The sequence below is a fragment of the Capricornis sumatraensis genome, chromosome X (assembly GCF_032405125.1).
Source record: "Capricornis sumatraensis isolate serow.1 chromosome X, serow.2, whole genome shotgun sequence".
In the NCBI taxonomy this organism is placed as follows: Eukaryota; Metazoa; Chordata; class Mammalia; order Artiodactyla; family Bovidae; genus Capricornis; species Capricornis sumatraensis.
The window spans coordinates 112,705,167-112,731,110 of NC_091092.1; the positions used below are offsets into that span (position 1 = coordinate 112,705,167).

The following is a 25,944-nucleotide window of genomic DNA, read 5'->3' on the forward strand; positions in this document are numbered from 1 at the left end:
CAGATTACCTACCTGTGAGTATGAAAACAATGCTTGTTGTCATAAGCTACTAACATTTGGGGGGGGGGTTTCATTACACAACATTGCTGTAGCAACTGTTGGGTAACACATGTCACATATAAGCCCTCCACAATCTGAACTGAGACAGACTTCTAGTGCCAATCTCAAGCCATTTTCTCCCATATGCTTCTAGTAACACTCGTTCCCATGTATTGAGCACCTTCTGTGTTCATGCCAGGTTACCTTGCTGAAGTACCCAGCTAGTGAGTGAGGTGCAGAGCTAACATTCTTATACGTCACAGTCCAGAGCAGTGTGTGCTGTTGTCACACTTCCGGTCTGTGAATCTGTTCTCCAGCCACAGAGTTGCTTGGGACTCCCCAAACATGCTTCTAACATGTCTGCATTTCTCTGTTCTACTTTTGTAGGTCAAGTCTCAGGCTCTCTTTTGTGTATGATTTGATGCCATTAATAATGACGAATATTTATTGAGTACCATGTTCCAGGCACTTTTCTAAGTTACTGATTTACTCTTCACAATGACCCTTTGTGATGAATAGTCTTATTATCACTATTACATTGACTCAATGGACATGAGTTTGAGGAAACTCCAGGAGATAGTGAAGGATAGGGAAGCCTAGCATGCTGCAGTCCATGGGGTCACAAGAAGTTGGACACGACTTAGTGACTGGACAAAAGCAACAATAGGAGGAAGCTGAGGCACAGAGAGGCAAAGTCACTTTGCAAGATCACACAGGGAATCACAGATCTGGAATTGAAATTCAGTTTGACTCTAGAGCCTCTGCTCTTAATCACGCTACTGTATCTCAATCCCTAATATGAGGTGTCTGTGACCCTGTTCTACTGTGCATGTACTTGGATTACAGCTCTGCATATTTCAACATGATTATCTAGACTACTATTTCCCCCACGTCACTGTAAACTTTTGAAAGTCAAGGACTCAGTCTTATGTGTCCTTACATGTCGAGTGCCTGGTAAGGTGACTGGCCCATAGCTGCTGTTCACTAAGTGTTTGTGATTGCTGTTTGCTGTAGAACTGCTTTGTCATCAGTCAAATTCCTCCCAGACTGCCAGAGAACTGGTCCAAATTGCCTTTCTCTGAAAACTGAAAATGACACAATAGATTTTGAAAGTGATTTATAGAAAATCGTGTATTTCATACAGTTGGAAGGGATACAATGATAGGAATTTTTCAAATTTCCTCTCCAGCACTTGTCTTTGATATATCAAACAATCTGCAAATCATGACCAAGAGCCTCTTGTGCATCAAAAAGAGGCCAACCACTTGTATTGGGTTGGCCAAAAAGTTCGTTTGGAGTTTTTCCATCTAATTCTGTAAGATGTTAGGGAAAGACACGATGAACTTTTTGGCCAACCCAATACTAGAAGTGGAAAACTAATTACTTTGTGCTCTGATGGCAGTGTTTTATTTTTCTCAGATGCAGTCTTGTTTTTGTGTCTTTGAGCCAGTGGGATCAATGAATATGGAAAGAAGTGAAGATAAAATAAAAATTTTACCTGACTGCCTTTTCGGTAAGCTTCAATGACTCTGGGAGAGTTTATTGATTCTTAGAGAAAAATTACCATTCTCTTTTAAAGAAGGGTGAAACAAAGGAGGATTTAATGAATAAAAGGATTTAGAGCAATTAGCATAGCTTTTTAAAAATCCAGGATTATCTCTATTGATTAGACTGCCTTAGAATTGTTGACAGCAATGGAAATTACATATGTGAACTTGACAGGAGTTAGGTCTGTGAACCAAGACTAACCTTTTTGAAGAAAAAAGTCCAGGGTTGAGAGAATTCAGTCATGAAAGTGAAGCCAGAGTTTCTGAAGGTTTCAAAGTAGAGTGGGAAATAATGTTCTCTTTTCTTTATAAAGGTTAGGTACTCAGGCATGCACTGAGATTTTCGAGACCAAGTACAAAGTACCTGGTTAAAACACTAATCAAAACAAAGAGAAACTAGAGGCAATATTTATTCAACCTCTTAGATCTATGAAAGGGAACAGGGAAGGTAAGTCTCATTCTTCTTAAAGTTCAGAGTTCATTAGTGGGTTATTTTCTTTCAGCAAATGTATGAATATTTTTATTTGGTGGTGGTACCTTTTAGGCAGATTCCTTGTCCTACCTAAACGAAAAAACTGAATACAATAGGATTCAAATATTTCAGCCCAGTTCACCACCACCAACAACAAAATACAGGTAATATTTTCTTTCTTAGTGTTGACTTCTCACCAGTTCTATATGAATCTACTCAATGAAAAAAGTGATTTTTGAATGGCCAAGTGATTTGTTTGGTCAAATACTGCCTGGGTTTTAGAGAATTAAAATGCACATTTCCTTATCACAATACATATTCTTTATATGAGCAACAGAATGGTTTGTACCCAAATGTGGGGAATGCAACCGAAGAAAAGTAAATCTCAAGATTGAAGCAGGAATAAATATAATGATGAAAAACATAATTCAGGCAAGAAAGCATAGAGCTCAGTATTTTGTTAGATAGCGTAATTAAAAATTATTTATGTAAAGAGAAAGATGAAAGATGGTGCTTTGGTGGTTCTTTTTGTGGTGTTATAGCATAGGATGAACGGTATGCAGTTAGGGCCCATGTAAGGTCACATTCTAACGAACAGGAAGGGTTGGCTTTCAGTGCAGGCCTGCATTCCCTGTGTAAGTCAGGCATCATTTCCTCAAAACACACACACTCATCTCTTCCATTGCACAGCCACACATGTTTGCTGTATATGCATTCATTTATTCATGAATATGTATTAAATCTGGATAGTATGTTTGGTCAAGGGCACAGTAACTGTTCTCTTAGCACCAAACTTGTCAGTCTCACCATCTTTCCTTTTAGAGTGGAAGTCGCCATCTGTTTTGCTTTTAGACTTGGGACCAAAGAACAGGCTTCCATCCCCTGAAAGCTGCCCTCTGGAGAGTCCCACTTGGGTCCTCTTTTGGTCATAGCACTCACCAGAAGGTGAGGAGTTCATTGGACCAAGGAGATCCACCCGCTGAGAAGCTCAGTCTCTTGAAAGCTTGTGTCCATCGAATAAAGTCCATTTAATATACCAACTGCATATTTTATATTATTATTCTGAATGTTTTTGTTTTTAAATATGTAATGTTACATTAAAAAAAAAAAAGCTTGTGTCCATTGAGAGCCCATTCCCCTAGCCTTCTAGACCAAACTCTGAATCAGGGCCAATTTCATAGGCATGCCCCCTGTTCAGTCATACGGGGCCCTGTGCTCAGAGAGGTCCACCCTACACAGGGAACCATATTCAGTATCCTGTGACAAACCATAATGGAAAAGAATGTGAAAAAGAATATGTGTATGTACACACACACACGTATAACTGAATCACTTTGTTTATACAACATTGTAAATCAACTATACTTGAAAATATATTTTATTATTTTTAAAAACTATTTATTTGGCTGCATCAGGTCTTAGCTGGGGCATGCAGAATCTTCGCTGCCTTGTGCGGGATCTTTGAGTTTTAGCATGCAGGATCTTTAGTTACAGCCTGTGAACTTTTCACTGATACATGTGAGATTAGTTCCCTGATGAGGGATCAAACCCAGGCCCCCTGCATTGGGAGCATGGAGTCTTAGCCACTGGACCAAGCAAGTCCTTAAATTTTAAAAAAAATATAAATAATAAAGGTCCACCCATGATTTAGTGCTCTGCTGTTACTTTCTTGAAATTCTTAGTAATTTGATTTTTGACCTTGTGTTTGGTGGAGGAAGTCTGGTGGGACAGTGGATGGGCACGTGGGCAGAGGAGATAGGCTGTATTTCCCGTATGATCTGTCTCTACTGCTCAGTGCCACCACTCAAGCAAGTAACATTTGCACTGCCCCATGAACACAGAATTCTGGTGGGACTATGTGCATGGGAGTTTAGTGGGACTCAAAGCAACTACGGGGTGAGTGTCTTACATCTATGACTAAGGAAGAAAGGGCACAAACATCCTGGAGAGATCAGGCTCCCCATTCAAACTAGATCTACTTGAGAAAAGAAGGAGCGTCTAAGAAAGCACGAGTGACCAAGGAACCCTATGGAACCCATATCCTTTCCTACTCATTTATTCTCCTGTATTAATAAACTACTGTTGCGAAAATGAAGACATAGATGGAAAGGGAAAAACATGTCATTCCTACTCCTTTCTTTTCTACCTGAAGGTAGAGAATACTGGTAGAAGGTGTGTGTATGTCAAGAAGCAAAATAGAAATGGTTGAGTTAATTTGGCACAGGCTTTCCATTGTTCTGGTAAGAATGAAATACAAATGTATATATACTGGTTATAAAATAGGACTTACATAATTTTGGTGATTCTTCATAGGTGTTAAAAGCTTTTGTATTTGCATTTCAAACTGGCCTTGCACAATATAAAGATGGATAGTAAAACTAATGCTAAGAATTGTAAATTTTAATTTTTCTTTAATAGAATGGCATTAAATAGCAAGTAAAGAACACCATGGTGCTTGAGAGAGACCATGGAAAAAAGGAACAAGCTTTATATTTTAGGACCCTTAGCACTTTTTTCCTGCTTTGTGTGGCTTTTCATTTTGCACTGGGCCACATGTATGGTGTAGCCAGTCCTGCTCAGGCTATCTAGGACCCAGGAACCCCTTGCCTAAAGTGTTCTTACTCCTCTTCCAGATCTTTTCCTCAGATGCATCTTCTTGCGGGCAGCCTGCCTCATTTCTCTGTGCACCCTTAGGTGAGGGCTCAGCTCTGGAAAGGGCTGGAACTTGCAGGCAGGGACACACTGTAGGCCGCTATGTTTGGGTTGTTCGTTACATGGCAAGAGAAAACAAGAACACAGACATTGTCTTCTTCTTTTCTGTTTCCTTCACTAAACTCTGAGTGCACGTGGCCCCTTGTTTCCCATTATGTTTCCACCTCCTAGCGCAGAGCGGGATTCAGACTAGATACTTGATAAATTAGTGAATGAATGAATGAACAAACGTGAACAGGAAAGTCCCTGCCTTCCATCGTGTAACATCTACAGTGGGCAAACCATGAGGTTAAATTAGATTGTAGGTACTTTTTTAAAAAAATGAATGACTGAATAAAGATAAGGGGCTATAGGCTCATAGAAAAGGGGCCCTCGACTCAGCTTTGTTAGTGTCTAGGTCAGCAGTCTTCAGTGTTAGGTGAACATGAGAATTATATAGGATTTTTTTTTTATTATTGGAGGATAATAGCTTTACAGTGATATGACGGTCTCTGCCATACATCAGTGAGAATCAGTAATAATATATATATATATATATACACACACATGCACACGCACACACACACATATCCCCTCCCTCTTGAGCCAAGCTGAGTAATTACAATTTAATTGGTCAGTGCTGGATCAATTAAAATCAGACTTCCTGGGCATGGCACCCAGATAGCAACATTTTTTAAAGCTCTGCAAGTGATTCCAAGATGAAGCCCAAGCTGAGGACCACAGGTCTAGACTAGGTTATGAAAGATGCACAGAATTGAGGCAAAAGGTGGTAGGGGCAGCCAGGGTGCTGACATAGCAAGAGAAGAGAAAGTGGACCGGAGGGTAAGGAACTTTATATTCCTTGGGTCTCATTTATCTCACCTGTAAAATAGGGCTAAGAATATTGAGTTCATGGAGTTGTTGTAAGGATTAAAGAGTTGATGCCTGTGAAGTGCCCAGTTCATAAGAGATGTTCAATAATACAGAAGTTAGAGGTTTCATGTGTGCAGTGCTTGGGGATTTGTGTTTTCTGTGAATGTTGTTTGGAGTGTGGAGAATCTACCCACACTTCTGAGCATTTCTCCAAGAGGCCAAGGGCATGCTGAAGGGCTCCTTGCAAGTCATGTCTGGAAGGAGAAGCCAAAGCTTTCTCCCAGGGCTCAACAGGTCCCTAGCCTCTTTGTGTTTCCTGGTGGCAAGATTCCTTATAAATAATTAGTTTCTGCTCTATTCTTAACATTTTTCTCTTTGTTAACCTGATTTTCAACTTAGCTCCTTTGCCTCAGCTCAGTGCATTCCATCTGTGTTCTTTAAATAAAATAAAATAAAAAAAAAAACAAGGAAAGGCATTTCCATCAGCATTTCTCAACAGCCTGAATGACTCTGACATGTTTCATTTTGGTTTGGGGTCCAGGGATGGGATGTGGGGGGTTCAGAGGGTCATGCAGTTGAGTCTGTATAAACAGGATGAAGTGCATGGATCCCAGGCAACAATTTGTGCTAAATCCTTTGATCCAAACCTTCTAGGATTCAATTGAGTGAGTTGGGCCAGCCCAAATCTAAAGGATTGAGATGCATGCAGATTCCCTGGTAGGTCAAGATGGTGCCTGTTTTTGTTCAGTCACTAGTCATGTTCAACTCTTTGTGACCCCATGGACTGCAGCACCCCAGGCTCCTCTGTCCTCCACTATCCCACATAGTGGGATATGTCTATTCATGTCCATTGAGTCAGGGATGTTATTAACCATCTCATTCTCTTCTGCCCCCTTCTCTTTTTGCCCTCAATCTTTCTCAGCATCAGGGTCTTTTCTAGTGAGTTGGCTCTTCACATCAAGTGGACAAAGTTTATTAGAGTTTCAGCTGCAGCATCAGTCCTTCCAAGGAATATTCAGGGTTGATTTCCTTTAGGATTGACTGCTTTGATCTCCTTGCAGTCCAGGTGACTCTCAAGAGTCTTCTCCAGCACCACAATTTGAAAGCATCAGTTCTTTGGTGCTCAGCCTTCTTTATGGTCCAACTCTCACATCCATACATGACCACTGGAAAAACCATAGCCTTGACTAGATGGACCTTTGTTGGCAAAGTGATGTCTCTGCTTTTTAATATGCTGTCTAGGTTTGCCATAGCTTTCCTTCAAGTGTCTTTTAATTTCATGGCTGCAGTCACTGTCTATGGTGATTTTGGAGCCATACAAAAGAAAATCTGTCACTACTTTCACTTTTTCTGCTCCTGTTTGCCATTAAGTGATGGGACCACATGCCATGATCTTAGATTTTTAAATGTTGAATTTCAAGCCAGTTTTTTTCACTCTCCTCTTTCACTCTCATCAAGAGGCTCTTTAGTTCCTCTTCACTTTCATTAGAGTGGTATCATCTGCATATCTGAGGTTGTTGATGATTCTCCCAGCAATCTTTATTCCAGCTTGTGCTTCATCCAGCCTACCATTTCACATGATGTACTCTGCATAGAAGTTAAATAAGCATGGTGACAATATACAGCCTTGTCATACTCCTTTCCCAATTTGGAACCAGTCTGTTGTTCCATGTCTGGTTCTAACTGTTACTTCTTGACCCACATACAGGTTTCTCAGGAGACAGGTAAGGTCATCTGGTACTCCCATCTCATTAAGAATTTTCCAGTTTGTTATGATCGACACAGTCAAAGGCTTTACCGTAGTCAGTGAAGCAGAAGTGTATGTTTTTTGAAGTCACTTCCTTTCTCCATGATCCAACAAATGTTGGCAGTTCAGTCTCTGGTTCCTCTGCCTTTTCTAAACCCAGCTGTACATCTGGAAGTTCTTGGTTCATGTACTGCTGAAATCTAGCTTGAAGGATTTTGAGCATAACCTTGCTAGTGTGTAAAATGAGCACAGTATGGTAGTTTGAACATTTTTGGCATTGCCCTTTCTTGGGATAGAAATTAAAACTGACCTTTTCCAATCCTATGGCCACTACTGAGTTGTCCACATTTGCTGACATATTGAGTGCAGCACTTTAACAGCACCATCTTTTAGGATTTTTAACTAGCTTAGCTGAAATTCCATCACCTCCACTAGCTTTGTTCATAGGAATACTTCCTAAGGCCCACTTGACTACACATTCCAAGATGTCTGGCTCTAGGTGAGTGATCACACCATTGTGGTTATTCGAATCATTAGGATCTTTCTTGTACAGTTCTTTTGTATATTCTTGCCATCTCTTCTTAATCTCGTCTGCTTCTGTTAGGACCTTACTGTTTCATGCCCATCTTTGTATGAAATGTTCCCTTGATATCTCCAATTTTCTTTAAGAGATCTCTAGTCTTTCCCATTCTGTTGTTTTCCTCTATTTCTTTGCATTGTTCACTTAAGAATGCTTTCCTATCTCTCCTTGCTATTCTCTGGAACTCTGCATTCAGTTAAGTATATCTTTCCCTTTCTCCCTTGTCTTTTGCTTCTCTTCTGTCCTCAGCTATTTGTAAAGCTTCCTCAGACAACTACTTTGCCTTCTTGCATTTATTTTTCTTTGGGATAGTTTTGGTCACTGCCTCCTGTACAGTGTTATGAACTTCTGTCCATAGTTCTTCACACACTCTGTCTACCAGATCTAATCCCTTGAGTCTATCGGTCACCTCCATGGTATAATCATAGGGGATTTGATTTAGGTCATACCTGATTGGCCCAGTGGTTTCCCCTACTTTCTTCAATATAAGCCTGAATTTTGCAATAAGGAGCTGATGATCGGAGCCACAGTCAGCTCCAGGTCTTGTTTTTACTGACTGTATAGAGCTTCTCCATCTTTGACTGCAAGGAACATTATCAGTCTGATTTTGGTATTGACCATCTGGTGATGTCCATGTGTAGAGTCGTCTCTTGTGTTGTTGGAAAAGGGTGTTTGCTGTGACCAGTGTATTCTCTGGACAAAACTCTGTTAGTCTTTGCCTTGCTTCATTTTGTAGTCTAAGACCAAACTTGCCTGTTATTCCAGGTATGTCTTGGCTTCCTACTTTTGCATTCCAATCCCCTATAATGAAAAGGACATCTGTTTTTGGTGTTAGTACTAGAAGATGTTGTAGGTCTTTGTAGAACCTGTCAAGTCCAGCTTCTTCAGAATCAGTGGTTGGGCCATACACTTCAATTACTGTGATGTTGAATGGTTTGCCTTGAAAACAAACCTAGATCATTCTGTCATTTTTGAGATTGTATCCAAGTATTGCATTTCAGACTCTTGTTGACTATGAGGACTGCTCCATTTCTTCTAAGGAATTCTTGCCTACAGCAGTAGATATAATAGTCATCTGAATTAAATTTGCCCCATTCCTGTTCATTTTAGTTCACTGATTTCCTAAAATGTCGATGTTCAATCTTGCCATCTCGTGATTGACCATGTCCAATTTACCTTGATTCATGGACTTAACATTCCAGGTTCCTATGCAATACTGTTCTTTATAGCATCAGATTTTTCTTTCATCACCAGACACATCTATAAGTGAGTGTCATTTCCACTTAGGCCCAGCCACTCCATTCTTTCTGGAACTGTTAGTAATTGTCCTCCACTCTTCCCTGGTAATAAATTGGACACCTTTTGACCTGGGGAGCTCATCTTCCAGTGTCATATCTTTTTGCATTTTCATACTGTTCATGGGGTTTTCAAGGCAAAAGAATACTGGAGTAATTTGCTATTCTCTCCTCCAGTGGACCACATTTTGTCAGAACTCTTGACTTTGACCCATCTGTTTTGGGTGGCCCTACATGGAATGGCTCATAGCTTCATTGAGTTACACAAGCCCCTTCGCCACAAGACTGTGACCCATGAAGCGGGGAAGATGGTCCCTGTGCTGTGTGCTTAGTTGCTCAGTTGTGTCCAACTCTTTGTGACCCCATGGACTGTAGCCCGCCAGGCTCCTCTGTCCATGGGGATTCTCCAGGCAAGAATACTGGAGTGAGTTGCCATGCCCTCCTCTAGGGGATCTTCCCAACCCAGGGATCGAACCCAGGTCTCCCACATTGCAGACGGATTCTTTGTCATCTGAACTGGAGACAGTTTGGGCAATGCTTCTTAAGCTATCTGTGGTCAGTTATCAGATATTAAAAAAATTTCAGCCAGTAGCCTATCGATACTTTTGAAAAATTACAATAGAACTAAAATACTATGAAAATAAAGACATAAAATCCAAGCTTGTTTTATTAGATTCAAGAGCCATCAATTATGTTTCAATAAATAGAATCAAAGCAAATATAAAGATCAAAAGAATTACAGAAACCACACATTTATGAAAGTATGCACATAGGTGATTAATATAATTGCTATTATGTCTGTTGTAATTCCACAAAAAAACCCAAAAGTTGAGTGAAGTAATTCCTCATATTAAATGCCTATGTACATTTTTAAATGAACATTATGTGTATATCAATATTTGAATTTTCAGTGTTACAAACGAGTTTTCACTTCTTGTTTGTTAAGTAATCTAGAGACCACTACTCATGGGGCATGATGCATATCTAAAATGTTTGTTTTGTTTTAATAACACTCATAGTAAAGAAACCAGTCTTATGTACAAGTGGTGATGAAAGTAGAACAAGTGATTTTAAGGCAGTTTCAGCAAGCTCAGGATATTATAATCCAAAGTGAACTAAGTAATGCTGTATTTGGGCTTCCCTGGTGCCATGAACAGTAAAGAATCTGCCTGTGATGCAGGAGACCCAGGGTTAATCCCTGGGTTGGAAATATCCACTGGAGAAGGAAATGTCAACCCACTCCAATATTCTTGCTTGGAAAATCCCCTGGACAGAGGAGACTGGCGGGCTATAGTCCGTGTGGTCACAAAGAGTCTGATACGACTGAGGGACTAACAATACTGTATTTACAGAATGTGTCTTCAATCTCTCCTCAGCACCTAGTTCTAATAATTAATCTTATAAAGTACAATTGAATTCAGATTATCTTTTTATGAAAGAGAGATTAAAAATTCATTAATTTCTTGTGTGTGAAATTTTCTGAAGGAAAATAAAATGCAAAATGTTCTATCAGATTGATAAGGTATTCAGTGAAAACTTTTTGCAGAATTGTAATATTAAGAGCCTTGCCTAAGTCAATGATAATTGTTAAATTATGGAATATGTCATAAAAATATGTAAAACCTTTGTTCTTCCAAGGTTCTAACTTTCCTTTCAGTTTTCAGAGCTTGTCTGTCACTGAAAACCACATTGTACTGTGTCCTTGCATGAGGTAAGTACAGAGCTTTGGTTACAAATATACTGAAAATATAACACAAAAATATCAAACTGTCTAATTTGTATCTTTAAAAAGTTGGTTTAAACTGATTTGTTTTAATTTTTTTAAGATTATTATTTTTGGGCCATGCCATTCAGCATGTGGGATTGCAGGCACACCCTCTGCAGTGGAAGCATGGAGTCCTAACTACTGGACTTCAGGGAAGGTCCCCAAACTGCTTTCTTTTCTTGCAGAAACACTGAGAATTTATTCTGTAGTTCAGACATTCTCAGCAGAACTTTCTTCTTGATTATCATCATACCCACCATGCAATAATCATTATTTACATTCAACTTATATGGTATCACAAAATATAGAGCATAATCTGAAATGTAATACATTAGCTTTTAGTAATTCTCAGATTTTACATCAGTAAGTAGACTGTTGAGTGCCACTGACATTATTTTCATGGCAGTGTTTTCTTGATGAAGGTAAACACGTTGATTTATGTTCTGGGGACATCCTAATCTGAGTAACTACTCAGATTTTCTTATAATTGCAGCTAAGCCATCATAGTGTTACTTCTATTGGAAACCTAAACTTTCAGCCACATTGGTTGACAGTGTTTTATCACTTGAAACATTTGTCTATGTAGTTTTATACAGTGCAGGGCTAGTCTTATTTTTAGTAATGATGTTGAAAAAAATTCTTACTTAGTATTTCCTTTATATTGAAATTGTATAAGTGTAAAAAAAACCCTGCTATTTTAACTGTTTGTTAGTACTGTCAAGTTGCATTGAAGAACATTTTGCAAGCTTTATGTTTTCTATGAGTTGAAAGAAAGTGAAACTGTTAGTCACTCAGTCGTGTCCAACTCTTTGTGACCCCAAGGACTGCTGTAGCCTACCAGGCTTCTCTGTCCATGGGATTTTCCAGGCAAGAATTCTGGAGTGGGTTGCTATTTCTGTGAATTGGTCCTTAGCATACCAGCCCATTCCTATCTTTGCTGTCTAGTTGCTAATCATGTCTGACTCTTTAGCGATCCCATGGTCTGTAGCCTGCCAGGCTCCTCCATCCATGGAATTCTTCAGACAAGAATACTAGAGTATGTTGCTCTTTTCTCCTCCAGGGGATCTTCCCAACCTAGGAATCGAATCCACATCTCCTGCTTTGGCAGGCAGATTCTTTACCACTGAGCTATCTGGGAAGCCTATTCCTGTCTTTGGAAAGTGATACTTGAACTACCTTCTTTACCACTAACTCCATCCAGCATTCCAAGCAAAACCTTTATTGTGTCTCACTAATGCCTTGGCAGTAGTCAATGAATTTTCATTCTTAACAAACTTAAGGGATATTCTATAATAAGAAACTTGCATGGCACTAACGTTTCCGTTCAGTCACTCAGTCATGTCCAACTCTTTGCAACCCAATGGACTGCAGCATGCCAGGCTTCCCTGTCCATCACCAACTCCAAAGTTACAACTTGCTGCTGAACAACCATCAACAGGAGAATGTTGGATCCAACCCAAAAAAGATAACCCACATCCAAGAGCAAAGGAGAAGCCCCAGCAAGATGGTAGGAGGGGCAAAATTGCATTTAGAATCAAACCCCATACCCGCCAGAGGTGCTCAGAGGCCTTGAACAAAACTTGTGCACACCAGGACCCAGAGACCCCACAGAGACTGAGCCAGAACTGTGTTTGGGTGTCTCCTGTGGAGGTACAGGTCAGCAGTGGACTGCTGCAGGGGCAGGGGCTCTGGGTGCAATAGACCTGGGTATGGCATAAACCCTCTTAGAGGAGGTCGCCACTAACCCCACCATAGAGCCACCGGAACTTACACAGGACTGGGGAAACAAACTCTTGGAGGGTACAAACAAAAGCTTATGCACACCAGGACACAGGAGAAAGGAGCAGCGATCCCACAAGAGACTGACCCAGACTTGCCTGTGAGTGTCCAGGAGTCTTCGGCAGAGGCGTGGGTTGGTGGTGCAGGGTAGGGGGCACTGAGTGCAACAGTGCATGCATGGGACCTTCTGAAGGATGTCACCATCATCTGCATTACCTCAACCATAGTTTGGCCTCAGGTCAAACAACAGGGAGGGAACACAGCCCCGCCCATCAACAGAAAATTGGATTAAAGATTTACTGAGCATGGCCCTGCCCATCAGAACAAGACTCAGTTTCCCCCTCAGTCAGTCTCTCCCATCAGGAAGCTCCCATAAGCCTCTTATTCTTCTCCATCAGAGGGTAGACAGAATGAAAACCACAATCACAGAAAACTAACCAATCTGATCACATGGACCACAGCCTTGTCTAACTCAATGAAACTATGAGCCATGCCATGTACAGCCACGGGTTATGGTGGAGAGTTCTGACAAAATGTAGTCCACTGGAGAAAAGAATGGTAAACCACTTCAGTATTCTTGCCTTGAGAACCCCATGAACTAATGTTTATATGTGAAAATTGAATATATGCTTCTTTCAACTTTTTATTACAATACTGTTTCTTTCAGAGTTGTTTTTTTTTTTTTTTTTGGTCTTGAACTTATTTCTTTTTTTTAATTGAAGTACTGAAGATTAACAGTATTTTAGTTTCAGATGTACAGCATGATTTGGGTTTTTGTGGGGTTTTTGCAGATTATATTCCATTATAGGTTATTATAAGATACTGGGTTTGTAATGCCCAGTGCTATACAGTAAATTCTTGTTGATTATCTATTTTGTATAATTTGTATCTGTTAATCTCATCTGCTTAATTTGTCCCTCCTCACCTCCCTCTCCCCTTTGATAAGCATAAGTTTGCTTTTTTATGTTAGTGAGTGTTTCCATTTTGTATATAGATTTGTATTACTTTTTAGATTCTACATATGTGTTATCATTTAGTATATTTTTTTCTCTGGCTTGTTTCACTAAGCATAGTACCTCCAAGTCCATCCACATTGCTTTAATTTTCTGCATGTGTACCCAGGAGTGGAATTGCTGGATCATATGGTAATTCTATTTTTAGCATTTTAAGGAACCTCCATACTGTTTTCCATAGTGGCTGCACCAATTTACATTCCCACCAACAGTGTAGGAGGATTCCCTTTTCTCCACATCCTCACCAACATTTATTATTTATAGGCTTTTGTTGATAGTCTTTCTAACCAGCATGAGGTAATAGCTTATTGTAGTTTTGCTTTGCATTTCTGTGATTAGTGATGTTGAGCATCTTTTCATGTGTTTTTGGCCATCTGTATGTCTTCTTTAGGCTTCCCTAGGGGCTTGTTCATAAAGAATCTGCCTGCCAATGCAAAAGAACCATGTTCAATCCCTGGGTCAGGAAGATTGCCTGGAGAAGAAAAGGGCAACCCACTCCAGTATTCTTGTCTGGAGAATTCAATGGACAGAGGAGCCTGGCTGGCTATAGTCCATGGGGTCAACAAAAGAGTTGGACACAACTTAGTGACTAAACGACTACAACATGTCTTTGGGAAAATGTCAATATATGTCTTTTGCCAGTCTTTTTTATTGCATTGTTTGGGGTTTTTCTTTTTGTGATTGAGTTGTATGAGCTATTTGTATATTTTGGAAATTAAGTCCTTGCTAGTCACATCATTTGCAAATATTTTCTCCCATTTCTGGGTTGTCTTTCGGTTTTGTCTGTGGTTTCCTTTGCTGTGCAAAAGCTTTTAAGTTTGATTAGGCCTCATTTATTTATTTTTGCTTTTATTTCTTTTGCTTTGGGAGACTGATGTAAGAAAACAGTGCTACAATTTATATCAAAGAATGTTCTCCTATGTTCTCTTCTAGGAATTTTATGGTGTGTCATTTCTTACATTTAGGTCTTTAAACTCTTTTGAGTTTATTTTTGTATAAGATGTAAGGGAAAGTCCCAATTTCATTCCTCTACATATAGCTGTCTGGCTTTCTCAACACTACTTGTTGAAGATACTATCTTCTCTTCATTGTATATTCTTGCCTCCTTTGTCATACATTAATTGACCATAGGCATGTGAGGTTGCTTCTAGGCTCTGTGTGTGTTCTATTAATTTTTGTGTCTGTATTTGTGCCAGTACCATGCTGCTTTGTAGTATAATCTGAAGTCCGGAAGGGTTGTACCTCCAGCTTTGTTCTTTTCCCTCAGGATTCTTTGGCAATTTCAGGTCTTTTGTGGTTCCATATAAATTTTAGTATTATTTGTTCTAGTTCTGTTAAAAATGTCATGGATATTTTTAGAGCGATTGCATTCAGTTCAGTTCAGTCGCTCAGTTGCGTCCGACTCTTTGCAACCCCATGAACCGCAGCACGCCAGGCCTCCCCGTCCATCACCAACTCCCGGAGTCCACCCAAACCCACGTCCATTGAGTTGGTGATGCCATCCAACCATCTCATCCTCTGTGGTCCCCTTCTCCTCCTGCCCTCAATCTTTCCCAGCATCAGGGTCTTTTCAGTGAGTCAGCTCTTCACATCAGGTAGCCAAAGTATTGGAGTTTCAGCCTCAACATCAGCCCTTCCAATGAACACCCAGGACTGATCTCCTTTAGGATGGACTGGTTGGATCTCCTCACAGTCCAAGGGACTCTCAAGAGTGTTCTCCAATATCACAGTTCAAAAGTGTCAATTCTTCGGCCCTCAGCTTTCTTAATAGTCCAACTCTCACATCTATACATGACTACTGGAAAAACCATAGCCTTGACTAGACGGACCTTTGTTGGCAAAGTAATGTCTCTGCTTTTCAATATGCTATCTAGGTTGGTCATAACTTTCCTTCCAAGGAGTAAGCGTCTTTTAATTTCATGGCTGCAATCACCATCTGCAGTGATTTTGGAGCCCCCAAAAATAAAGTCTGACACTGTTTCCACTGTTTCCCCGTCTATTTGCCATGACGTGATGGGACTGGATGCCATGATCTTAGTTTTCTGAGTGTTGAGCTTTAAGCCAGCTTTTTCACTCTCCTCTTTTACTTTCATCAAGAGGCTCTTTAGTTCTTCACTTTCTGCCATAAGGGTGGTGTTATCTGCATATCTGAGATTGCGTAAATCTGTAGATTTCTTTGGGTAGAATGGCCATTTTAACTATATTAATTCTTCCAATCCAAGAGCATGAAATATCTTTCCATTTCTTTGAATCACCTTCAGTTTTCTTTATTATTCTTTTATAGTTTTCAATATATAGGTCTTTCAGCTCCTTGCTTAAGTTCATTCTTAGGTATTTTATTTTTGATATAATTTTGAATGGGCTTTTTTTTTTTTTTTTTACTTTTTCTGCTAGTTCATTATTAGTGTATAGAGATGCAGTTTGTATGAACTCAGTTGTGTCCAACTCTTTGCGACCCCATGGACCGTAGCCTGCCAGGCTCCTCTGTCCACGGGATTCTCCAGACAAGAATAATGGAGTGGGTTGCTATTCCCTTTTCCAGGGGATCTTCCTGACCCAGGGATTGAACCTGTACCTCCTGCATTGGCAGGTGGATTCTTTAGCACTGAGTTTACCTGGGAAGCCCATAGAAATGCAGTAGATTTTTGTATATTAATCTTGTGTCCTGCTACCTTTGTGAACGTATTAGTTTTTTTTTAATTAATATATTTGGCTGCAACAGGTCTTAATTGCAGTACCTGGGGTCTTCATTGTGTCATGTGGAACCTTTTGTTGTGGCATGAGGGCTCTGTAGTTGTGGCATGTGGACTTAGTTGCTCTGTGGCATGTAGGATCTTAGTTCCCCAACCAGGAATCACACTGCATCCCCTGCATTGCAAGGCAGATTTGTAATCACTGGACCACCAGGGAAGTCCCTGGATGCATTAGTTCTAGTAGTTTTTTTAATTAAAAATTTTTATTTTTAGAATTTTATATTGAAATATAGTTGATTTATGATATTGTCTTAGTTTCAGGTGTATAGCAAAGTGATTTAGTTATCCATATACTTATATCTATTCTTTTTCAGATTCTTTTCCCATGTAGATTATTACAGAGTAGTGAGTAGAGTTTCCTGTGCTATATAGAAGGTCCTGGCTAATTATCTGTTTTATATATAATAGTGTATATATGTTAATCCCAGCTTCCTAATTTATCCTTTTCCCTTACCTCCTTTCCCATTTGGTAACTATAAGTTTGCTTTATAAGTCTGTGAGTTTGTTTCTGTTGTGTAAATAAGTTGATTTGTATTGTGTTTTAAGATTCCACATATAAGTGATATTATACGGTACTTGTCTTTGTCTGACTTTACTTAAAATGGTAATCTCTAGATCTTTCCATGTTGCTGCAAATGGCATTATTTCATTCCTTTTTAATGGCTTGGCTGAGTAATATTCCTTTGTATATATGTATCTATGTGCATATATATATATATATATATACACACACACCATATTTTCTTCCTCCATTCATCTGTTGATGGACCTCTAGTTGATATCCTGGCTATTTTATATTGTTAAGAGTGCTGCAGTGAACATTATGTATGTGTATGTGTTAGTTGCTCAGTTGTATCTGACTCTTTATGACCTCATGGACTGTAGCCTTCCTCTGTCCATGGGATTCTTCAGGCAAGAAAGCTGGAATGGCTTGCATAGTGAACATTGGGGTGCATGTATTTTTCGAAGTATGGTTTTTCCCAGTTAGATGCCCAAGAGTGGGATTGCTGGATCATATGGTAAAGAGTCTGCCTGCAGTTTGGGAGACCCGAGTTTGATCCCTGAGTCCAGAAGATCCCCTGGAGAAGGACCTGGCAACCCACTCCAGTACTTTTCCCTGGAAAATCCCATGGATGGAGGAGCCTGGTGGGCTACAGTTCATGGGGTCACAAAGAGTCAGACATGAATGAGCAACTTCACTTTCATTTTTCACATGGTAGTGCTAGTTTTAGTTTTTTAAAGAAACTTGATACTTTTCTCCAGTTGGCATTCCTACCAACAGTGTAGCAAGATTCCCTTTTCTCCACACCCTCTCCAGCATTTGTTTGTAGACTTTTTGATGATGGCCATTCTCACTAGTGTGATACCTCATTGTGGTGTTTTTGATTTGCATTTCTCTAATAATTAGTGAAGTTGAGCATCTTTTCACGTGCTTTTTAACCATCTATGTGTTTTCTTTGAGAAACATATACTTAGATCTTCTGCCCGTTTTTTGATTGAGTTGTTTGTTTTCTAGTTCTAATAATTTTTGTGTGGAAACTTAAGGGTTCTCTATATAGAATATCATGTCACCTACAATAGTGACAGTTTTACCTCTTCCCTTCCACTTTGGGTATCTTTTATATTATTTATTTTTATTTTTTTTTGGTCTCATTGCTGTGGCTAGGACTTCCAGTACTCTGTTGATTAGGAATGGGAAGAATGGGCATCCTTGTCTCGTTCTTGAATTTAGCAGGGAGGTTTTCAGCTTTGAATATTATGTTGAATGTTATGTTGGCTGTGGGTTTGTCATAAATGGCCTTTATTATGTTGAGATATGTTCCCTCTCTACCCACTTTGATAAGTTTTTTTTAACCATGAATAGATGTTGAATTTTGTGAAATGCCTTTTCTGCATCTGTTGAGATGATCATGTGGTTTTTCCCTTTCTTTTGTTGATGTAGTATATCACATTGATTGATTTGCCTTTGATAAGGCAAGCGGCATCACTGGCACAGAGCTTAGTACTTAGTAAATGGTGATTCTTATCACCATTAGTTCATGATTATTTAGTATTACCCTTCAGGAGACTAAAATTCCTTTATTTGGGGGTGTTCATTACAAATGCATGTATGCACACAGATATGTGTGTACTCATAAATGCCCATGTACACACTTGCCTTCAAATACACTCATATGTCATAGACATTTTGTTTGGATTCAGCCAACTCTTTCTAGAACACATGTTCTTTTGAATTCATAATCACTTGAAGGTCCAGAGAAGAGGGAGTTAGATTGGTTTGGGGGTAGAATAGGATGAAATGAGAAGCTACCAAATTGGGAACTATCAAAAGGCCAAGACCAGGATTTGATTCTGCCCCAAATCTCTGTGCATTTAATGCGACTGATTTTTCTCTTCCTTTGTTAAGTGTCACTTGTTTCTTTTGATCCTGCCAGATGTATTACATTTGGCAGAAGCCATGGAAGAAAGTATATCAGAGAAGTGAGAACTGTTGTCGTCAACTAATCTTCACAGTTGATGTTTCTCAAACATTCAGCTGACCTTCACTACCTTTTCATGAATAACTTACACTTATAAAATTGTATACACAGTGTGATAAGGCTTTCTTTAAAAAAAAAACAGTATAGATGTCTACAGAAAGAAAATGGTTATTTTAGACTGGTGGAATTATGAGTATTTTCCAAGTTTCTCCTAACAGTATGTATTTTTAAAAATAATCAGAAGCAGCCAAGTAGTGTTTCTTTTTTTTTTTTTTTTTACAAAGAAAGAAAATAACCTACTCTTAGTAATATGAAGAAGGTTGTTCTTCTGTGCTTTCATTGTCATCATGAGGGATGTGGAGGAATGGAATTTATTGGTTTGGGGGTTGTTTTGAGAATTCTCTCTTGGATTTTATCTCGACATTCTCTGAAAAACTCTTACATGAATTTACTACTCAGATTGCTTTACTGGTTTATTATTAGACCATCCTCCTCTAAACTTGGCCGGAAATCAAAGGCTCATCCAGATAAGAATCTCCACAATGTGCATTTTTCAGAGCAAGTCAGAAGCTGTTTTGTTTTAACACTCAAAGAAAGCTTTTGTATTTTCAATTTCAAGTGCTCTGCAGTAAACCAACAGTCTATATAGATCATACAAAAGGATCATATGTTGATTTGAGCTGGCTTCTAGGCGGGAAAAAATACCATGGAGGAACAGCACCTATTTAAACAATGAACTGATAGCTGCTGGCCCATTACATCCCTCCATGAAGCCAACTCCTGCTCTTTCCAATTTCACTGGGGTCTGTAGATACTACTCTCTGTGGCTGAGCGGGTGATGATGGGCTGTGTTCCAGTAGCACCTGCACTTATAAGAGCAGTGCCTTTTATCGAAGAACTCTCACATCGCGTCCTTTATATGGAAGAAAAACAGTGCCGGCTTGGAAAGGGAGAAGAAAATCTATACCTATTTCAAGTTCCGAATTGGCATTTAAGTCCTTGTAGAGATAGAACTAAAAACTTGGAGCTCTGGATTTTGACTCTATTCTCATCGCCATTCTCAGGAGTATCAGGATCCACCCTTTGCTAAATTTTAAACCAGATAGTTAGACCTCACAGCTTGCTAAGTTAAGTGCTTATTTAACGATGTCTGCCTTAAAAAAAAAAAAAAAATTCTTTCTGGTGATAGTCATAAAGAAACAACATGAAAGAACGTTTTCTTCAGCTTCTGCTTCAGGAAACCACAATCCTCTTCATTTTTTTTTTTTCTTGTATTGGAGTCAGGTGTCCATAATCATCCACCCCTTTGAACAGCCCAGGGCTTTGGTCCAGGGTTCTGCTGGAGGAGAGTAAAAAGGCTGAGGTGAAGACAAGCCTTTGATTCTTTTTATCAAGGTCTTTCCTCACCTTTGATTTGATTCCCTGCCGAATTGCTCTTTTCCTTCAGTCCCTTAGTATGTCTTCCTTTGGGGTCTCTGGTTTAGATAGTTGGTTGATGTTTCCATCGGTGTTTGGGGCTACTGCTTGCCCTGATCACACCTCAGATCTGCCACATTTATTTTATTTTATTTTTTACACACACGGCATGTGGGATGTTAGTTCCCTGACCAGGGATCGAACCCGCACCCCCTGTAGGAGAAACGTGGAGTCTTAACCACTGAACTGTCATTTTATTCCCTCAGATCTGCCAAATGTTGCTTGCTTTCTCACTTCTGAAGCCCGTCACCTCCCTTCACCTCTGATCCTGAATAACTGCCCCTCTACATTCCTAGACACACCTTTAACCCGCCCCTGCCTCTGCCTAGGCTGAGCCTAACTACGTTTCAGCTCGACCAGTTTGAACTGAGCCAGACAATCAATTCAATTTACATTAAAAAAAATAAGCCCCACTAGTTCTTCAATACAAGGGATTTAATTTTTTCATAGTTAATGAGCAATTTTTTATTAATTGTGATTAACTTTTTTTTATTTTAAGATATTTTGTTTATTTATTTTTGACTGCACTGGGTCTTTGTTGCTGTCTCTAGTTGTGGTGAGCGGGGGCTTCTCCAGTCGTGATGCTCAAGCTTCTCACTGTGGTGGTTTCTCTTCTTGTGGAGCACGGGATGTAGGGTGCATGGGCTCTAGTGGCTGTGGCACAGGAGATGAGTAGTTGTGGTTTGTGGGCTCTAGAGCACAGGCTCAGTAGTTATGGTGCATGGGCTTAGCTGCCCCGCAGCATGTGGGATCTTCCTGGATCAGGGACTGAACCTGTGTCCCCTGTACTGCAAGGCAGATTCTTAACCCCTGGACCACCAGGGAAGCTCATGAGCAAATTTTTGATTGCACAAAATGATAAAGTCAGAACATAAAATTGGTCCTGTCTCACACAGCATCCTTTTTGTTAGCTTCTCCTCCGCTAGAAGAATGCTACATAAATTTGGTAGATGTAGTGAATAAGCATTTTTAATTTAAAGTTTCATAGTGTGACCTCTAACCAGAAAGAGGCTACCTCCTTTCATCAGATGGAGAGGACAGTAGAGGCAATAGTTTAATAGGCATGGCAGGGGAAACTTAAAATCGATGCTATGGTACCTTTAGTAAGTCATCTTTCCATTGCCTAAAATCATCTGAAACCCAGTTCACATATTCTGTTTAGTAGCTATTGGCTTTTGAGTGCTTCTTCTTCAGGACAGGTGTTGATGTCTTAAGATCAGGCATGTCTCCTTTCTTACTTGTGCCTTTCACAACAATATCTGGCACCAAACTCAGGGCCCAGCAAGTCTCCCAAAGTCACTGAATTGAATTCATGGTTGACCTGAAGAAGGAAGAGGTTTACACTGAAAGATACAGATTCATGCACAGGAATGAAAGAAGATGTAAATAGTACCTGAGCGGAAATGCCTCAAAGGGAACCTTCAGCAACTCAGAATAGATCAATGTTGTGTCACTTTGACTGTGGGGAAAGCAAATCAAATAGGTTTAGTATTCAAAGAGCCACTTAAAACATTAAAGCTTCTACTAAGTAAATCCAGCATGATATGTTTACCAAAAAACTCATAAGGCATCAGATGGCAAAGTAACATGATAAGATTCATTAGACCTACTTCATCCATCCAGAATGAGATGAACTGTGGAGCAGTTTTATCTGGACATGGAGGGTACCCAGCCTTGTCTGTATCAGACAGAAACATTCAAAGCAATGAGATAAATGCAAACACTGCGAAACATTCTCTATGTATCATCAGAATATAGAACAACATAAGTTATAAGGAAAAAATTCTGAACAAAGTCTGAACTACTACCTCTGTCAAAATGCTGACATTGATTTTATTCACTTCTTGAGATCTAAATTGGAAAATCAGAAAGGATCAGATTGCACACAGGTCTTTATGATATGCTGTAATCAAAGACAACATAGGGCTAGAACTACAATGCATAATGGAAGATCTTGAAGGATGGAATTTGCTGATTCTGGGATGGAAAAATAAGCTGCCATTATCAGAGTGAGTTTTGTCCCACAACTTAGTGATTTATTACTCATGTTGCCAATTCACAGATCATTGTCACGTCACTCAGACAAATCTGAAGCTTTGTAAAGAATAATGAAAAGGAAAGACCTAAACTTACAAAATTATGTGCACATAAAGAAAGGGATGGAGAAGGCAATGGCACCCCACTCCAGTACTCCTGCCTGGAAAATACCATGGATGGAGGAGCCTGGTGGGCTGCAGTCCATGCGGTCCCTGAGGGTCGGACATGACTGAGCGACTTCACTTTCACTTTTCACTTTCATGCATTGGAGAAAGAAATGGCAACCCACTCCAGTGTTCTTGTCTGGAGCATCCCAGGGGCGGGGGAGCCTGGTGGGCTGCCGTCTATGGGGTCGCACAGAGTCGGACACGACTGAAGCGACTTAGCAGCAGCAGCAAAGAAAGGGAAGGCTAATTCACTATCAAGTGGCTTTTATCTTTACTTAAAAAATACAGAGGAACAAAGACGTGATTCTTCTCTGCGGTTATACATACAAGGAGGTTGCTTAAAATTTTAAAGAAATTAGGTTTCATAGAGAAAATAGAGATGTTGCAGTGATATCGGAGAGCATGTCAGATGGTTCTCTGTTAGTTAATGCATTAGGGTCAGGAGTCTGTAAACTACTAAGAGGGTTAGTTTTTTTTTTTTTATGTTCTCTTTCCCCCTCCCCTTTAAAAAAGTTAAAGTATGTTGATTTACAATGTTGTGTTACTTTTAGGTGTACAGCAAAGTAATTGCATACTACATATGTATATATCTTCTGTTACAGATTATTACAAAATACTGAGCATATTTCCCTGTACTATAGAGTAGATCTTTGTTGGTTATCCATTTTATATATGGCAATATGTATCTGTTAATCCTAAACTCCTAATTTATCCTCCACCCCTTCTAGTAAGAGGGGTTTTGACATTTGTATATATGGTTGCAAAAGTTTTTTTAGAAGAATGGGAACTCATGACATGTGACAATTATAGGAAGAGTTCAGTGTCCATAAATAAAGTTCTATTCACACACAGCCACCCCTATGCATTTACAGATGGTCTGTGGTGACTTTCATGCTACAATAGCAGAGTTTAGTTGGGAGAGACTATATGGTCTGAAAATACTAAATCCATTTATTATCTGGCCCTTTATGGGAAAAAATTGGCAACCCCTGTATTGTAACAATGTATGACATTGTTCAGTCACTCAGTCCCATCAGTCGTGTCTGACTCTTGGTGACTTCATGAGCTATAGCATGCCAGGCTTCCCTGTCCTTCACCATCTCCTGGGGCTTGCTCAGACTCATGTCCATTCAGTGATGCCATCCAACCATCTTGGCCTCTGTCACCCCTTCTCCTCCTGCCCTCAGTCCTTCTCAGCATCAGGGTCTTTTCCAGTGAGTCAGCTCTTCACATCAGGTGAAGTGAAGTCACTCAGTCATGTCTGACTCTTAGCGACCCCATGGACTGTAGCCTACCAGGCTCCTCTGTCCATGGAATTTTCCAGGCAAGAGTACTGGAGTGGGTTGCAATTTCCTTCTCCAGAGGATCTTCCCCACCCAGGGATCGAACCCGGGTCTCCTGCATTGCAGGCAGACGCTTTACCGTCTGAGCCACCAGGGAAGCCCCTGGTGGACATATCTAACCCTAGAAAGAGGACATGTTTAGAAAGAGACTGGAACTTCATATAACTTTACATCTGAAGAAAAATATATCTACTACACAGATACACTTATCTCTATGTACACACAAAGGGGCTCCCATAGATGACCCATAAAGGCAGCTAATACATTTCATGGGTGCTTTTGATAGTGGAGTAAATTCACATATTGCTTGAAAAGCTACTTATGAGAAGAGATTCGCATTTGGAACAGAGTCCCTTGTTGGTTTTCTCCATTCTCTTTATGACTGGAATAAATGGGCTGGATTAGACTGAGCTGTTTCACAAGACCTACACAGCAAGCAGAAATACCAGCATTAGATCTTTTCAAACTTAAATAGATTGAATGTCACCGGTACCAATGAGAACCTAATAATTCCTAGCAACTTGCAACATTAAAAAAAATTAGCAGCCTTCTTGATACCATCTCACTCCCACACTCCAGGATAAGGTTGTATGTTTTCCGTCTATTTGAGGACTTGGCCAGAGAGAAAATAGATAGAGCATGCGCCAGAAAATATATTGTTGAATTTCCTGGTTATGGCTTTCTTATTTTAGACAGCTCAAGTATAAATGCAATCTTGACCTTTATATGTGTGAAAAAATATACAATATAAGCAATAAACAAGCAGCCAAGCATTATATTTCTAATTGAGTCTGCTACTGTCTTGTAGCATGTTGATTTGCTAAATATAATTTGTAGTGTTGCTATTGGACAGAAAGTCACTGCTCACAAGCAGGCTCCCTGAGTAAAACTGTCAGGTAAAATAAAATCTTTAATACAGAAACAAATACATTAAAAAAAATCTTAACTTGTTGTCTGCATGAATGACCCTGGGAATAAAACAGTTAGTGCATGGATGAAATCGATAAGTCATCGGCTAATATGGAATTTTATCGGGTTGGAATAGTGTGACTCCTTTCTGGAACCCAATTACTTAAGAGGCAAGCAGCTGTGGGAAGCAAGGATTAGAAACAATCCCTATTTTTCATGGGCTGAAGAAGGAGGTTTGTGTTTGGAAGACTCTGGACAAAGTGGTTAATTGCAAAAAAGGCCACAACCCATACTCCCCACCTCTAGCTGTACATCCTTTGCAAGTTAACTTTACTGCTCCTCCCACAAGTGAAAGTGCTAACTGCTCAGTCGTGTCTGACTATTTGTGACCCCATGGACTGTAGCCCACCAAAATCCTCTGTCCATGGAATTCTCCAGGCAAAAATACTGGAGTGGGTTGCCATTCCCTTCTCCATGGGACTTTCCCGATGCAGGAATTGAACCTAGGTGTCTTGCATTGTAAGCAGATTCTTTACCATTTGAGCCACCAGGGAAGCCCTGGATCTAGTTCCCTGACCAGGGATCAACCCTTGGCCCTCTGTATTGGGAGCTTAGAGTCTTAACCACTGGACCACCAGGGACGTCCCTCCCATCAGGAGGTTGCATCTATTTTCCCACCCCTTGAACCTGAGCTTGGCCATAGGATACAACAGAATCTTTTTTAAAAATGTTAATTTTATACTGGAGTATAGTTGATTAACAATGGTGTGTACGTTTCAGCTGTACAGCAAAGTGACTCAGTTATCCATATACATATATCCATTCTTTTTCAGGATGCTTCCCCATGTAGTTTATTACAGAATATTGAGTAGAGTTCCCTGTGCTATCCAGTAGGTCCTTATTGATTACCTGTTTTATATATAGTGGTGTGTTTTGTTAATCCCAGACTCCTAAGCTATTCCTCTCCCCACCTTTCCT

The 25,944-nt window shown here is 39.8% G+C and overlaps 1 non-coding gene across 1 annotated transcript; it reads right to left on the reverse strand.

Moving 5' to 3' along the window:
* Positions 1 to 24,082: 24,082 nt before the first annotated feature.
* On the reverse strand, positions 24,083 to 24,154 carry TRNAC-GCA (transfer RNA cysteine (anticodon GCA)). Its single transcript has one exon. It is a non-coding gene; the product is annotated as a tRNA-Cys (tRNA).
* Positions 24,155 to 25,944: the final 1,790 nt, after the last annotated feature.